Raw genomic sequence first — 16,208 nt, 5'->3', positions numbered from 1 at the left:
AGTGTTCTCTGTATTACGGGGAGCTGACAATTCATTATAGCAGCGAGTGATTTTAAATGAATTTTTTTTCTGCAGAAATGACACTTTGTGCAGGGACAGTTCTAAGCACGGGAAACATGCGCCCCTTCACAGGCATACTATAGACACCCCCCAGGTACGAAATTTAAAGGAATATTACACTTTTATTGTTTCACTTTAATCATTATTAAAATCACTGCTCCCGAAAAAACTTCAGTTTTTAAAACCTTTTTTTGCATTGATCCATGTCCCCTGGCGCAGGACCCAGGTCCCCAAACACTTTTTAGGACAGTAACTTGCATATTAGCCTTGAAAATTATCACTTTAGATTTTGAACGTTCGAGTCCCATAGACTTTAATAGGGTTCTAAAGTTCACACGAAGTTTAGGTCTGTTCGCAGGTTCTGGTGCGAACCGAACAAGGGGGGGGTATTCGGCTCATCCTTAAACCCCAGTGGTGATTAATTACCACCAAAGAAAAACTCTATATTTGGTTAAAAATGTATACATCTTTGCCTAAATTTATGAAGAAAGAAATATGTATTTGCAAAATTTTCTGTTAATGAGAGCAGTAAGTCTGTTTATCTGAAATTCTATATTTTGTGATATAAATAGAAAAATATGCATAGAAAGTACGTTTGTTTTGTATCTGGAATCATTGCAGACGCATGGTGCAATAAAATACCAGCTTAATTAACACAATCTAATTAGAGAAAATTGTTTTAAGTTTTGCCGTGGGATCCATTTTTTTTTTTTTTCTTCAGGTTTAATAGTCATGTAAAAATAGCTTCTTGAAAAGTCAAAATAAATGAATCAGCAATCTGCTTGCTATAAACCCTGCAATTAATTTCTACGTGCAATTAGGAGAAGTAAGAAGAGATATGCGTTTGTCGGGGAGATATCTCTGCCCATGCTCAGATAATGCACTATCCTTGTCACAGCAACACTGAAATAGGTCAGAGGAAATGTTCATGTTTTCTAGACCAAGGCCTGTGCAACGTGGATACCCCTCCAATCTGTGCTTGCACAGGCCCATTCGATGATTAATACCCCCAAGCGAGGGGAGGCCTGAAAGTACGCTTATCCCTTACATAAGGGCTGGTGAAGGAGGATATGGTTCTGTATAATCTTTAGGAAGAAAAAAAAAAACAGCCTTGAGGCACAAAAGCTTTACAAACAGATCAATTCACTTGCAACTGAATACCTGCACAGCTTTATGCAGCTGCTAAACAGAATATATTAATGCTATTGAAGAAGAGTTTATTTATAGATTGTAAGCTCTTGATGGCTGAGACCTGCAACCTTCAAAGTGCATCGTACAAAGGAGGAGAGGGCAAAGCAAACCAAAAAGGAAGAGGGGGAAACAAAATGACCGCAGGGGTTAGGAAAAAGAAAGAAAATGAAAGGGAGAGGGAATAGGAAATCAAAGAAAAAGAAAAAAAAAGAAATTAAATTAAAAAAAGGAAATCAAAAAGGAAAGGAAAGCAAAGGAAAAGAAAGGAGAGGAAAGGACGAGGAAAGGAAAGGACAAGGAAAAAGAAAAGATAAGGAAGGGAAAGGAAAGGATGAGGAAAAAGAAAAGATAAGGAGGATGAGGAAAAGAAAGGATGAGGAAAAAGAAAAGATAAGGGAAGGAAGGGAAAGGAAAGGAAAGTAAAGGACCAGAAGAGGAAAGGAACAGAAAAGGAAAGGAAAGGACGAGGAAAAATAAAAGATAAGGAAAGGAAGGGAAAGGAAAGGAAAGGACGAGGAAAAATGAAAGATATGGAAAGGAAGGGAAAGGAAAGGGTGAGGAAAGGAAAGGATTAGCAAAGGAATGGAAAGGAAAGGAAAGGAAAGGAAAGGAAAGGACGAGTAAAATGAAAAGATAAGGAAAGAAAAGGACAAGGAAAAAGAAAGGAGGGGAATAGGAAATCAAAGAAAAATAAAGAATTGGAAAAGAAAAGGAAATTAAAAAAAGAAAATCAAAAAGGAAAGGAAAGGAATGGAAAGAAAAGGGAAAAGGAAAAAGGAAGTGGAAAAATAAAAGAATGGAAAGAAAAGGAAAGGAAAGGAAAGGAAAGGAAAGCTGCTAAACAGAATATATTCACACAATTGAAAAGTATATTTGTAGATTGTAAGCTCTTGATAGCTGAGACCTGCAACCTTCAAAGTGCATCATGCATAGGAGGAGAGGGCAAAGCAAACCAGAAAGGAAGAGGGTAGGCAATGGAAAGAAAATGAAAGGAGAGGGAATAAAAAAATCTAAGAAAAAATTAAAGAAAATTGGAAAAGAAATGAAATTAAAAGAAGCAAATCAAAAAGGAAAGAAAGGGAAAGGAAAGGAAAGGAAGAGAAAGGAAAGGAAAGGAAAAGAGAAAGGAAAAGGAAAGACGGGGACAAAAAAGGAAAGGAACAGGAAAAAGAAAGGCAGAAGGAAACGGAAGGAAAATAAAACAACAGAAATTAATGGAACAGGAAAATGAACCCCCCCCCCCCCCAATTCTGCTGTGTTTAGGCACCACCATGTAGACTTTCAATTAGAGGGAAAGTCTAAACCCAAACCAATTCTGTTATGCTCTGTGTCCATGATGCTCTGTGTATCCTTTGTCATGCATACATGTCATGCAATGTACTAATCTATGCATTTGAAAAATAAGGATTTTATACACAGTAACAAAATGTTAAATCTCAAACATTTTAATACGAATTGAAAAAAAAAATCAATGTAATTTGGTAATAGAGGATACAAGAGGATCTATTTTCTCTAGTTATTTGTTATAGTGGTAAACTTGAACTTGTTTATTTGCCAATTATGCAGTAGGTATATGTCAGACATTAAAGTATCTTTAAAACTAAAATTGTTTTATGATTTTAGAGTATTTTTTTTTAATCTACGTTCTATTAGGAATATGTACTGTACCTTAATTTATTGTTACTTTGACATAACAGGAGATAAGAGCAAAACTCTACAAAATAATCAAATTCTTATTTTAGACCAGTGATTCGCAACCCTAGGGTTCCCCCAGAGGTTGCTAGGGGTTCCTTTATCATTGGGTCATTTCTGCCTCTCAGATAAGTTCCCACTGACACCATTGATCTTTTTAGCTATCTGTAAGGAGGTAATTCTTCCCAATGACAACAAATGCAAGGGCCATTCTTCCCACTGACCATCACACTAATGTATCATGAGTTGTAGATATATAATTTTTAGCAGGGGTTCCCCCGAGACTGGAGAACTATTTCAAGGGTTCCTCTGTGTTGAAAAGGTTGCGAAAGGCCAGAGGCGGCTCTTTAATTAGGAAAATTAGACAGTCACCTAAGGCCTCACGCTCACAGGGGCCTCCCGGCCACCCAACACTTGTAGTGGGTGCCGCAGATTCCCATACTGCTTGTTCTCTCCACCGGCAAGTGAGGAGGATGGACTGTGCCGCCATTGTAGGGTAGTTCGACTCTGCTTAGTGAACTGCACTGTAATTGTCATTAAGGCAAGTCCTTAATTATAGTTAAATAGTGTCTACCACTAAGCAGGCATATGTTCCTTTATTGCCTAGATCCTACAGTAAGGTGAAAGGTACTATATGCTGGTGTTGCTACAGTAGGTGCGTCTGTAGTTGAAATTGAGGCGCTTAAACCCCTATATCTCATCGAGACATACGTGGGGTGGTGATGCGACAGGGGGAATATAAGCTATCCCTTTTTGCAGATGATATCTTGCTTATTATTACTAACCCATTGATTTCCCTACCCTCATTACATAAATTGCTTTCCTCCTTTGGTGATATATCTGGTTATAGGGTAAACACCTCCAAAACCGAAGCATTGCCCATACATATCTCAGCGGCATTGCTCTCCCAACTTCAGGTAACGTACCCCTATAAATGGTGCAGCATCTCCCTTAAATACCTGGGCGTATTCCTAACCCCTTCCTATTCCTATTTGTGCTCAGCTAACTACCTTTCTCTGATCCAAGATATAAACAGATCCCTGCTATCATGGACAAAATACCCCCTGTCCCTCCTGGGAAAGATTAATGTCCTAAAAATGTCAATTCTACCCAAATTACTCTACCACTTTGAGACCCTGCCCGTTGCAATTCCATCCCCACAACTAAAAATACTTCAGAGACACTTTTTAAAATTCATATTAGCTGGCAAATCCCACCGTTTAGCGAGGTCAGTGGTGCTTGCGCCTAGATCCAGGGGTGGCTTGGGAGCTCCGGATATTGCTAAATATTACCATGCCACTCATTTAAGAGCTATTACCACATGGTCCTCCTTACATGCCACTAGTCAGAAGGGGGTACTTTGAGAAGGGGGTACTTTATCCGACCCATCCTTGCTCCTTAATCTGGGGTTCCCCACCCTCCCTACATCCCATCTTTAGGCGCCAGTGTATGGCTCCAATGTTCTTTACTATTGGCAAAAATGACAAAATAAATATTCCCTTGCTTCATCCTGCCCCCCTCTTACGAATGTGCTGTTTAATCCAATTATACCAGACAGTTTGTCCCTGGGCAGAGTCTTACCGTGGCTCAATCCCCCCCTTTTTCAACTTCGAAATCTGGTGCATCCCATTACACGGAGACTATATGCTTTTGAGACCCTGCGTGAAATGTTTGACATTCCCAATCAACTGTTTTATTTTTACCTTCAGGTTTGACACTTCTTTAATTCCAAATCTTCATCCCTAATTCTTGATAAACCCACTTCCTTTGAACACCTCTGTGCCCAAGGTCCCCACCGGTTGCATTTAATTTCCTCCATCCATGAAATCCTCCATGGGTCGACCCCCTTAAATGAGACCACGCACTCGTACATGAGTAAGTGGGCCCATTTGTTAGGTAAACCTATTACACTCCAGATGTGGGATAGGATCTGGACCTCCACCTTTAAGTCCTCCAAATGTGTTACGCAAAGGGAAATGTCTATAAAGATTCTTATGTTTTGGTATAGAACCCCTGATATCATCCAAATTGAATCCTTCAGTCTCACCGCGCTGTTGGCGATGCGGAACTGAAATTGGTTAATTATTTCATATCTTCTGGAAATGCTCCCTGATACGGCCCTTCTGGAATGAGGTAGGGTTGTTGGTACAGAAAGTGGTAGGGGTGCCCCCCCCCCCCTGGTTGATCCCTTAAACTGCCTGCTGGGTCTCCCTGTTCCAGGCATAACTAAAAATGCTAACCGACTGATCTCCTATATTTTACTAGCTGCAAAGAGGCTTATCCCCTTGTGCTGGCTGTCTAATGCACCCCTTCCCTGGCCCAGACTTCTCTAACTGATAGCAGAGATACGGAGAATGGAGTACCTAACGGCCACTGTATATGACTCCATTCTCCAGTTTGATAAAATCTGGGAACCCTGGGACCAGTCGGAATATGGGACTCCCCCACCCAGTAGCCATTAATGGATTTGTACCATCCCTACATGGTAACTGTTTCTTCCTCACCCATCCCCCCTATTTTAGTATGGGCTGTCCTTTGCTATTATTAACCATAAGCCTCTTATAACTGTAATATCACATTCTGGCTACTCGGCCTGATGTTTTATGTATTTTTTCTGAGAACTGTATGTTATTCTCTCTCCTGATAAATTATGCAGTCCACTTCTGTGCTCTGCATTGTTGGACATCAATCTCTAGCTCTTCAATGTTCTTGTTTTTGTTACACTCCTAAACATTTGTGTTCAATGTAAACTGTAATGCATAATTAAACTGTATTTGCTTTGAAAAATATAATAAAAATACAATTTTAATAAAAAAAATTAAAATAATTGAGGCGCTGAACAGGGAACCCAAAATTACCAAGCAGCTCCTTTGTAGGTAGTGCTACACACATTACCCCAGTTTTTTGAGGGACAGGGGACCTAAACACTGCTGTGCTCAGGCAGCGTTAAGAGCCCTGTGGCCTCGTGGCGACCAAACAGCTTATTTGCATCTTGAATTTATTTTAGAGGTGACAGGATATTTTAACACTACTGTGGGCATACAGCGTTAGGAGCCCTGCCAAACTTACCTCTCACGTAACCCAAGACTTCTGGAGCTCCAGCCATCAGCCAATGAGGAGTGATGTTGCGTCCGTGCACGTCACTCCTCCCATCCTCGCACGTGGATCTCAAGCTGCGAAAACCTGCTGCGTTGCTGATGGCCATGAGTGGGGCCTCGTATCTAAGTTTTGCCTAAGGCCTCACAAAGCCTAGAGCCGCCTCTGAGAAAAACAGTTTTAGACAATGCATTACTAGATCAAGTGTCCCCATGGGAACATTTCCAATCTACTCCTGTTCTTGTAAAAACTTTCCATTTTTGATTTTTTTTTTCCCCCTAATTTTCAGTCCAGGTAACAATGGTCACCAGGACAAAAGAGAGATGGTAAGTCTCCACAATGGAGGCACGGATTGCCAAAGAAAGGCCTAACAAGAGGCTGCTTACCCTTCCCACTGCTATAGAAAAAGAAAACATTATTGCTTTAGATACACTTTCCAAAGACATGCAGGTAGGTTAATTGGCTTTTGTACAAAATTGGCCCTAATATATGAATGGGGACCTTGGATTGTGGGCTCCTTGAGGGTAGGGACTGATGTGAGTGTGCAATGTACAGGGATAGGGACAATAGTAGACACTCACTCAGGTTGAACTGGATGGACTGGTGTCTTTATTCAACCTTACTAACTATGTAACTATGTAACTTTATTTCCCACAAACGTTCCAAGAATTTTTTTTTTTTACTGATCATTCAGCTTTGCTAAATGGCTTCAAGTTTTGCTTGTGGCATGAATGATTATTGTTCGAAAACATGTTCTACTAAGTAGACCTCGTACTACCAAGATTTTTCGGACAAAATGATTTTTGTTTCTTTAAATTACCACCAATTTTCAGATACGCACATCTTGCTGCAGTCATTACAAGCTGGTTTCATTCTCTAGTATATTTTAAGGTATTTTATGGTATGCAGAATGCAAAAGAAGGTCTACGAATTCCCCAAGGGATTGTGCAACACACCATTTTCTAAAGGCACTACAGTATGGAGATCTTGTTACCAGAGTCCTTTAACTGCTTCACGACCGCCTCACGTAGATATCCTGAGGCAGAAGGGCATGTACAGGCAGATCAATGTACCTGTGCATTGTCCTTTAAGAGAGCACGCCGGGAGCTCCGTGAGTGTGATGGCGGGTCCCGCCAGGAGCTCCGTGAGTGTGATCGCGGGTCCCACCGACTCGATGTCCGTGGGGATACCCGCGATCGCCTCACGGTGAGGAAGTACAGGGAATTGCCGATTTAAACAAGCATCTCCCCGTTCTGCCTACTGACACTGATCACAGCTCACTGTAATCGGGAACGGTGATCAGTGTCGTGTCACACACAGCCCCTCCCCCCCACAGTTAGAATCACTCCATAGGACAAACTTAACCCCTACAGTGCCACCTAGTGGTTAACCCCTTCACATACAGTCACATTTGCACAGTAATCAGTACATTTTTAAAGTGGAGGGCCACCCTAAAAAAATATATATATATATTAATATTCTTAAAAAAAATGTAAAAAATTTGAAAAAATAATGTTTTACTCACCAGAAACCCCTGTTGCTAGGCAGTCTTCCTAATCTGCCACTTCCTATTTGGCTGCTCTGTTTCTTCAATTGTTCCTCCTCGGCGAGAGGCCCCGTTGTCTTCTGGGACATGTGTGTGTCCCAGGAAGCAACGGGGCCATTCACAAAGCGCAGTAGGAAACGGGCAGTGAAGCCGCAAGGCTCCACTGTCTGTTTCCCTTAGTTAGGATGGCGGCACCAGCAGCCGATCCGATGGACGGATCGGCCTCGGGGGGGCCGACATCGCGGGTTTGCTGGACAGGTAAGTGTCCTTATTAAAAGTCAGCAGCTACAGTGTTTGTAGCTGCTGACTTAAAAAAACAAACAAAAAAAAACAGCCAGAACACCCCTTTAATTGCACTGATCCCTGTATAAATGTGAATGGTGCCAAAATCACTTCAAAAGTGTCCGATGTGTCTGCCATAATGTCGCAGTCACAGTAAAAATCGATGATCGCCGCCATTACTAGTAAAAAAAATCTATATATTAATAAAAATGCCATAAAACTATTCCCTATTATGAAGACGCTATAACTTTTGCGAAAAGCAATCAATAAACCCTTATTGTGATTTTTTTTTACCAAAAATATGTAGAAGAATACGTATCGGCCTAAACTGAGGAAAAAAATGTTTTTTTAATATATTTTTTGAGGATATTTATTATAACAAAAAGTAAAAAATTAAGCATTTTTTTTCCTAAAATTTACGCTTTTTTCTGTTTATAGCGCAAAAAATAAAAACCGCAGAGGTGATCAAATACCACCAAAAGAAAGCTCTATATGTGGGGAAAAAAGGACGTCAGTTTTGTTTGGGAGCCACGTTGCACGACCGCGCAATTGTTAGTTAAAGCGACGCAGTGCTGAATATCAAAAAGTGCTCTGGTCTTTGGGCAGCCAAATGGTCCGGGGCTTAAGTGGTTAAAGATCAAACAACCTGTAACTGTATAATAAATTTTGAGAGGACTTGCCCTTTAATAAATAATGCTTAAGAATGATTAACATGTTAGTTTACACTGAAATATATTTGGACTTATCCTAGAATACTAAATGGGGTTCTAAAAATACTAGTAAATTTTAGATTTTGGTGACATTACTGACATTATCTCTGCTCTCTACATTCAAAAACTCAACTGCACAAAGTACAGTTATCAATGGTTATTTGTGTATTGTGCAAGAAATGCAAAATGCACTTTCTAAATGTATCACCCCCACCATCAGTTAGTGTGAGATCCTAGATAAATTTAGCTTAGCTCCTCTGTAATCAGTGGAGCAGGGTTTGATTGTTCTAGCATACTCATAGTTTCACGGGCTGTTGAACTAATTGCTTCCCCCACATTTTAGAGGATTCTTTTTTTTTTTTTTTTCAATCAAAGATGTTTATTAAAAAAAGGAAAAGCAAATAAAAAAAACTTTAAAGCTCACATTTAAGGCACAGAATCTGTAAGCCCACGTACACACAGTCGGAGATTTTGGCAACCAAATCCGTCGGATTTTGCCCGTCGGATTTAGTCCGACGGATTGTGTCCGAAACTGTTGCATACACACGGTCGGGCCAAGTTGGCGAAAAATCCGATCTTTCAGAACGTGATGACGTAATTTTGTTACGATGGGACTACATTCAGGCTAGTAGCCAATAGCTTTGATGTAGGAATTTGATCTGAGCATGCGTGGCACTTTGTCCGATCGGAATTCTCTATGTTGGAAAATTGGGTCGGACGGAGATTCGGACGGAATCAGTCCGATGCATACCACACACAGTCGGATTATCTGACGACACGGTCCGATAAGACTCATTCCGACAGATTCTCCGACCGTGTGTACAAGGGCTTATACAATTCAATTGCCATCGTAAGAGGTATATTCATACATTACTCTTAGCATCCAATACCATCTCATATTCTACAATTCAAGTATTTCTTCTGAGGAACCTGCTCATTCGTATGTCCGCACTATGTTCTGATATGTGCTGTATGATTTTCACCCTCTTATGCCGCGTACACACGGTCGGAGAATCCGTCAGAATGTGTCCTATCGGACCGTGTCGTCAGATAATCCGACTGTGTGTGGTCTGCATCGGACTGATTCCGTCCGAATCTCCGTCCGACCTAATTTTCCAACATGTTGGAAATATTTCCCGACCAACTGGGCTGGTCGGACGTAATCCGATCATGTGTAGAGAATTCCGATCGGACAAAGTGCCACGCATGCTCAGATCAAATTCCTACATCAAAGCTATTAGCTACTAGCCTGAATGTAGTCCCATCGTAACGAAATTACGTCATCACGTTCTGAAAGATCGGATTTTTCGACAACTTCGTCCGACCGTGTGTATGCAACAGTTTCGGACACAATCCGTCAGACTAAATCTGACGGACAAAATCAGACGGATTTGGTTGGCAGAATCTCCGACTGTGTGTACAGGGGCTTAGTGTATCTGTCACTTTCCCACCTTTAACCTCAATAGTCTATCCGTCACAAGATCAACTTGGGAGAGGCCGGGAGTATCCAACCATGGTGCCCACAGCTTATCAAACTGTCCCGAATGACCTCTATGTTGAAAGGTATATTTCTCCAATCTTATGGTGTCACCCATTCCTTCAACATTGGGGGCTCAACTGCCTTCCAATGTCTAAGCCCTTGTACACACGGTCGGAGATTCCGACGGAATGTGTCCTATCGGACCGTGTCGTCGGATAATCCGACTGTGTGTGGTCTGCATCGGACTGTTTCCGTCGGAATATCCGTCGGACCCAATTTTCCAACTTGTTGGAAATATTTTCCGACAAACTGGTCCGATCGGACATACTCCCATCATGTGTAGAGAATTTTGATCGGCCACGCATGCTCAGATCAAATTCCTACACCAAAGCTATTGGCTTCTAGCCTGAACGTAGTCCCGTCGTAACGAAATAACGTTATCACGTTCTGAACGATCGGATTTTCTGACAACTTGGTCCAACCGTGTGTATGCAACAGTTTCAGACACAATCCGCCAGACAAAATCCGTCGGACAAAATCCAACGGATTTGGTTGGCAGAATGTCCGACCCGTGTGTACAAGGGCTAAGGATCAGCTTGTGAGCCTGAAACAGGACCGGCCCTGGTTATGGCCTAATTAATATTGTTCTCCATGGGAATTTTATCTAATATCCCAAGTATACATCTGTAGGTATGGTGGTCTGATAATCTCTGTTAACAGTGGCTAAAACCCCTGTCCAGAATAAATGTAGTTTGGGGCACCTCCAGAGCAGATGTATTAGGTCCCCATGGTCTCTTGCACACCTGGGGCAGTTGGATTCCTGTCTCACTCCCATCCTGAACAATCTGTCAGGCGTATAATGCATTCTAAGTACAATGTATAGCTGGGATAACCATTGGGCCACATTTAAGGAGAAAAGTTGTACTGCCTGGGGTGACTCCTCTGATTGATCATCCTCCAGAAAGAAGAATATAAAGGCAGCCTGAGCATGTATGGGGACCCAGCCAATCAGAGAGGTATGTCCAGTAGGTGGCTGGACAGCCCATAAATAGCCTGAAGCCTGGAACAGAGTGTGTGGATCCTGAGATCAGTCCTGCCAGGTATCCCTGGTTGGAGATGCTGCTTGGCGGTCATCAAGGCCCCCACTACAGTCTAAGCTGGGAGGGGGGGGGGGGGCTGTTCTTCTAATCTAAAGTCTGGGATTTCTTTCTTATGGTCTCAAGAAGCTCACTAGAGGATACCCGGTGGAGGTTGGGGGAAGAGTGTCCGGCTGTCCTGTGGTATCACGAGTCTATGTCTCCCTCACTTAAAAGTGCCCAGTAGATATCAGATGGAGGCAACTGACTATCCTGTGGCATTGTGAGTACTGACCTAAATCCTGTGCTCTGGAGACTGTGAGCAGTCTTCAGTTCTACAACAAAGAAGCAATTTCTAGGCATTTTCTCAGCAAATAGGGAATTATGTGGAAGCTCTCTACCAGATTAGTGACAAAATAAGTGCCCTGATTCAATTCAGCTCTTTCTGGGATATTCAATGTGTTTCCCCGCCACCCATCCAAGCTTAACTTAGCAATAAAAATACAAAAGATACCCCTAGACTGTTTATTTTAACCAGTGAGAAAGAAAAAAATGCTGTATGCCTTGCCATGTGTGCACTAAGTTTGGGGAAATTGGATCATCAAAGCCAGTGGCTCCATCTCAAGTGCGCTACATAAAAAAAAAAAAATATATATATATATATATATATATTTTGTAAGTAACCATTAAAAAACAAAAAAAAACAAAAAAAATGAAATTATATATAAAACACATATAGATTTTTATTTAAGAGAAGTGCTTTACTGGATACCTTGCTTAGGAAACCATCTCTTTGGTGTTCACCTGGTCATCTGAACACATAGGTTTGTCCAAATCTCTGATGGGTAACAGCATAGCATGGAGATGCAAGAAATCTGGGAAAGAAAACCAATACATGAATTTAGTTAATAAATTTATTTTATTCTATACAACATTCTATCTAGCCTTCCTATTAAGGCTAATCAAAATAGGTTTAAGCATTTAATACGTAACGTATATTTTAGTAATTGGATCTGGTGCATTAACTTTTGATGCAAACCCTCTACACCTGTTGCTAATGTTGGGTATAAGAAAATGGGGGGGGGGGGGGGGGGATTACACTAGTAATAATACGGACAATAATAAATAATGTCAATATTATAAATCCACACCCACTTCTGGTTGGCAATAAAAGACACAACACACACTGTAGGTAAAAAAGATTATATTGAACAAAGATTTAACATTGAACAACTTAGTCTCTGATAAGAAAATATTACATGAAACAATACTTTAGAGGCATAAACATTACAGACACACATTAACAACAGCACCTGATGCTAGCAAATAATACAACCTCTGCACCAAAGAAGAGAAATACTTATAAAACAAAAAGACAACATAGTCCAGCAATCATAAACTGGAAAGATATCTGTCTAGCATGCACCTCCAATATTACAACTGTCCATAATAGTCTCTAGTCCAGCTTCCCCTCCAGTCTCTCCAGCAACTCATCCGTCAGGCTCTCCAAGTCTCTCCCCATGAAGTCTCTCCAGAAACTCCTCCGTCAGGCTCTCCAAGTCTCTCCCCATCAAGTCTCTCCAGAAACTCCTCCGTCAGGCTCTCCAAGTCTCTCCCCATGAAGTCTCTCCAGCAACTCCTCCGTCAGGCTCTCCAAGTCTCTCCCCATGAAGTCTCTCCAGCAACTCCTCCGTCAGGCTCTCCAAGTCTCTCCCCATGAAGTCTCTCCAGCAACTCCTCCGTCAGGCTCTCCAAGTCTCTCCCCATGAAGTCTCTCCAGCAACTCCTCCGTCAGGCTCTCCAAGTCTCTCCCCATCAAGTCTCTCCAGCAACTCCTCCGTCAGGCTCTCCAAGTCTCTCCCCATGAAGTCTCTCCAGCAACTCCTCCGTCAGGCTCTCCAAGTCTCTCCCCATCAAGTCTCTCCAGCAACTCCTCAGTCAGGCTCTCCAAGTCTCTCCCCATCAAGTCTCTCCAGCAACTCCTCCGTCAGGCTCTCCAAGTCTCTCCCCATCAAGTCTCTCCAGCAACTCCTCCGTCAGGCTCTCCAAGTCTCTCCCCATGAAGTCTCTCCGGCAACTCCTCCGTCAGGCTCTCCAAGTCTCTCCCCATGAAGTCTCTCCAGCAACTCCTCCGTCAGGCTCTCCAAGTCTCTCCCCATCAAGTCTCTCCAGCAACTCCTATGTCAGGCTCTCCAAGTCTCTCCCCATCAAGTCTCTCCAGTCAAGCTCACCCGTCAAGCTCCCAGTCAAGCTACCCCCAATCTGGCTATTAAGTCAGGGTCTCACCAGGAACTCCTCAGTCAAGCTCTCTCCCTTCAAGCTTCTGTCCTCTCTATATCAAACAGATGGTACAGCTCTCTAACTAAAATAAAATGATTACTAACATATTAAAATTAATAAAAAGTCCAAATATAGCTTTTGAGTCAAAAAGTCCACGTGAGAAATCTTCAGTGGTATACAGTCAGTTCATGCATAAAGTGACTTAGTGCCAAGGGGGGGAACCACCAACAATGGTAAAATTGGCTGCTCACCTCATCGTATGGACCCTTTAAATTACAGAGGGTCGTATGCACTTAAATATCAACTCGTCCAATCGCTGTACTCCCCTCCGACAATATCCGACCGATTCACAAACGAAAACACAGCTTTCTCCCATTCAGAGTCAAATGAACTGACACGTTCGTGGAATACCCACACTGGATCGGTATATAGCAGTATTCACAATTCCTCAGACCATGTGAATAGAAAGACAGGCCATAGTGCTCTCCATAGAAAAACTTTTTAATGATGAATATACATAAAAAACACACTTACAATAACAAAGCTTCATACGATCGTTAAAACGATCAATGACCGCGGGTGACGTCACGTGATCTCCGTCCGTCCGTATGTTACGTCCCTATGGGCAGGACTTCATCAACTTCATCCGTGTCCGCTGATGAAGTCCTGCCCATAGGGATGTAACGTACGGACGGACGGAGATCACGCGACGTCACCCGCGGTCATTGATAATTTTAACGATCGTATGAAGCTTCGTTATTGTAAGTGTGTTTTTTTATGTATATTCATCATTAAAACGTTTTTCTATGGAGAGCACTATGGCCTGTCTTTCTATCCACATGGTCTGAGGAATTGTGAATACTGCTATATACCGATCCAGTGTGGGTATTCCACGAACGTGTCAGTTCATTTGACTCTGAATGGGAGAAAGCTGTGTTTTCGTTTGTGAACCGGTCGGACATTGTCGGAGAGGAGTACAGCGATTGGACGAGTTGATTTTTAAGTGCATACGACCCTCTGTAATTTAAAGGGTCCATGCGATGAGGTGAGCAGCCAATTTTACCATTGTTGGTGGTTTCCCCCCCCTTGGCACTAAGTCACTTTATGCATGAACTGACTGTATACCACTGAAGATTCCTCACGTGGACTTTTTGACTCAAAAGCTATCTTTGGACTTTTTATTAATTTTAAAGCGGGATTCCACCCTAAAGTGGAACCTCCGCTGATCGGATCCCTCCCCCCCTCCGGTGTCACAATTGACACCTTTCAGGGGGGAGGGGGGTGGAGATACCTGTCAAAGACAGGTATTTTTACCCACTTCCGGGCATAGACTCCCACGGGAGTCTACGCCATTTCCTGCCCTGCCGCGCTGTCTGCTGGGACACACACGGGTCCCAGTGACAGCGGGGAGATTTCCTATTGCGCGGCGCGGCTCGCGCATGCGCAGTAGGGAACCGGGAAGTGAAGCCGATTCGTTTCACTTCCTGATTCCCTCACTTGGAATGGTGGCGGCAGCAGCCGAGGGCCGAGCGATCGATCGGCCTTGGCTGCCGGCATCGCTGGAACCCGGGACAGGTGAGTGTCCATTTATTAAAAGTCAGCAGCTGTAGTATTTATAGCTGCTGGCTTTTAATATTTTTTTTTTTTGGTGGAATCCCTCTTTAATATGTTAGTAATCATTTTATTTTAGTTAGAGCGCTCTACCATCTGTTTGATATATTGTATTTTGGGATTTGGTAATTGATCCTTGGTGTTCAGCAGCTTTTTCGTAAAGGGGTTGTACTGCGCTGATTTTTTCTGTATTTATATTCTGTCCTCTCTAGCCTTCAATCGAGATTTACCAGCTTCTTCTCCTTCAAGCTCCCCTCAGGTCTCCCTCATCAAGCTCCCTGGTAGGTTGCTCCAAGTCCAGTCTTTGGCTATTCTTACACTAGTTGCCTTTATTCACCTTCATTGAGCAAATTCCAAATTGGTCCAAATTGGACGATCAAATCTTTCTCAAGAAAGGATTGGATGGAACTCGAGCCTGCTAGGCTATGATGCTTCAGTAAAAGCAATGGAGTCATGGCATCTGAACCTGACATTCAATATTTTCAAGTTTGTTAGCCTCTCCTGACATAAAGAGTCAGCCAAATTTGCATCCCAAAGCCACATGAGCTATAGTGCTGAGGAGTCTAGAAAATAGCCAATCAACAATATTCAAAAACCCACCAAAGACAAAGGGTAACTTATTATGCATATTGCATATTTTGTCTTTAGTATGCTCTTGAAGACACCAAACAGAAGCTTTTGACCTCTGGTTGACAGGAGTCTTTTAAACACAAACTAGGCCCATATCTCATAATAAGTCCATAAAAATATATTGCATACATCTCTTCCCCATAAATATACATTTTACTGGGCATGGTAATTTCTTACAAAGTCATGATTCCTTATTCTAGATTAAGGCCGCGTACACACGGGCGGACTGTATGGCCTACTTAGTCCGTCGAAACACATTTCAGTGGACAGTCCGCTCATGTGTGGGCTTCAGCGGACTTTTTCAGCGTGCAGTCCGGCGTACTAAGTATTTCGGATTTTTCGAAATTCTGTCCGTCATACTTTGGTTTCAGCGGACAATCCGCTCGTCAGTAGGCTAGTTCGACGGACTAAGTATGGCGCATGCTCAGAAAGGATTTACACGGCGGAAGGGTGCATTGCTGTGTATTGGACTTCCTATTTCTAGTCCCATGGTACGTGCTGTACACGTCATCGCGCAAGCTTTTGACGGACTGTTTGTGCATCCGTGTGTGGTC

General features: G+C 42.4%; 1 protein-coding gene across 1 annotated transcript in view; it reads right to left on the bottom strand.

The window, feature by feature from the left end:
• Positions 1 to 16,208, bottom strand: part of LRFN5 (leucine rich repeat and fibronectin type III domain containing 5) — a 374,090-nt gene that overhangs the window by 112,670 nt on the left and 245,212 nt on the right. Inside the window, exon 2 of the mRNA XM_077466724.1 lies at positions 11,906 to 12,008. The gene's annotated coding sequence lies outside the window, so the exon portion shown is untranslated. The remainder of the gene's footprint in view (positions 1 to 11,905; positions 12,009 to 16,208) is intronic.

Source organism: Lithobates pipiens, unplaced genomic scaffold (assembly GCF_037356315.1).
Source record: "Lithobates pipiens isolate NorthernLeopardFrog02 unplaced genomic scaffold, aLitPip1_a1.2 Scaffold_37, whole genome shotgun sequence".
In the NCBI taxonomy this organism is placed as follows: Eukaryota; Metazoa; Chordata; class Amphibia; order Anura; family Ranidae; genus Lithobates; species Lithobates pipiens.
This window is presented reverse-complemented; position numbering and strand designations above follow the sequence as displayed.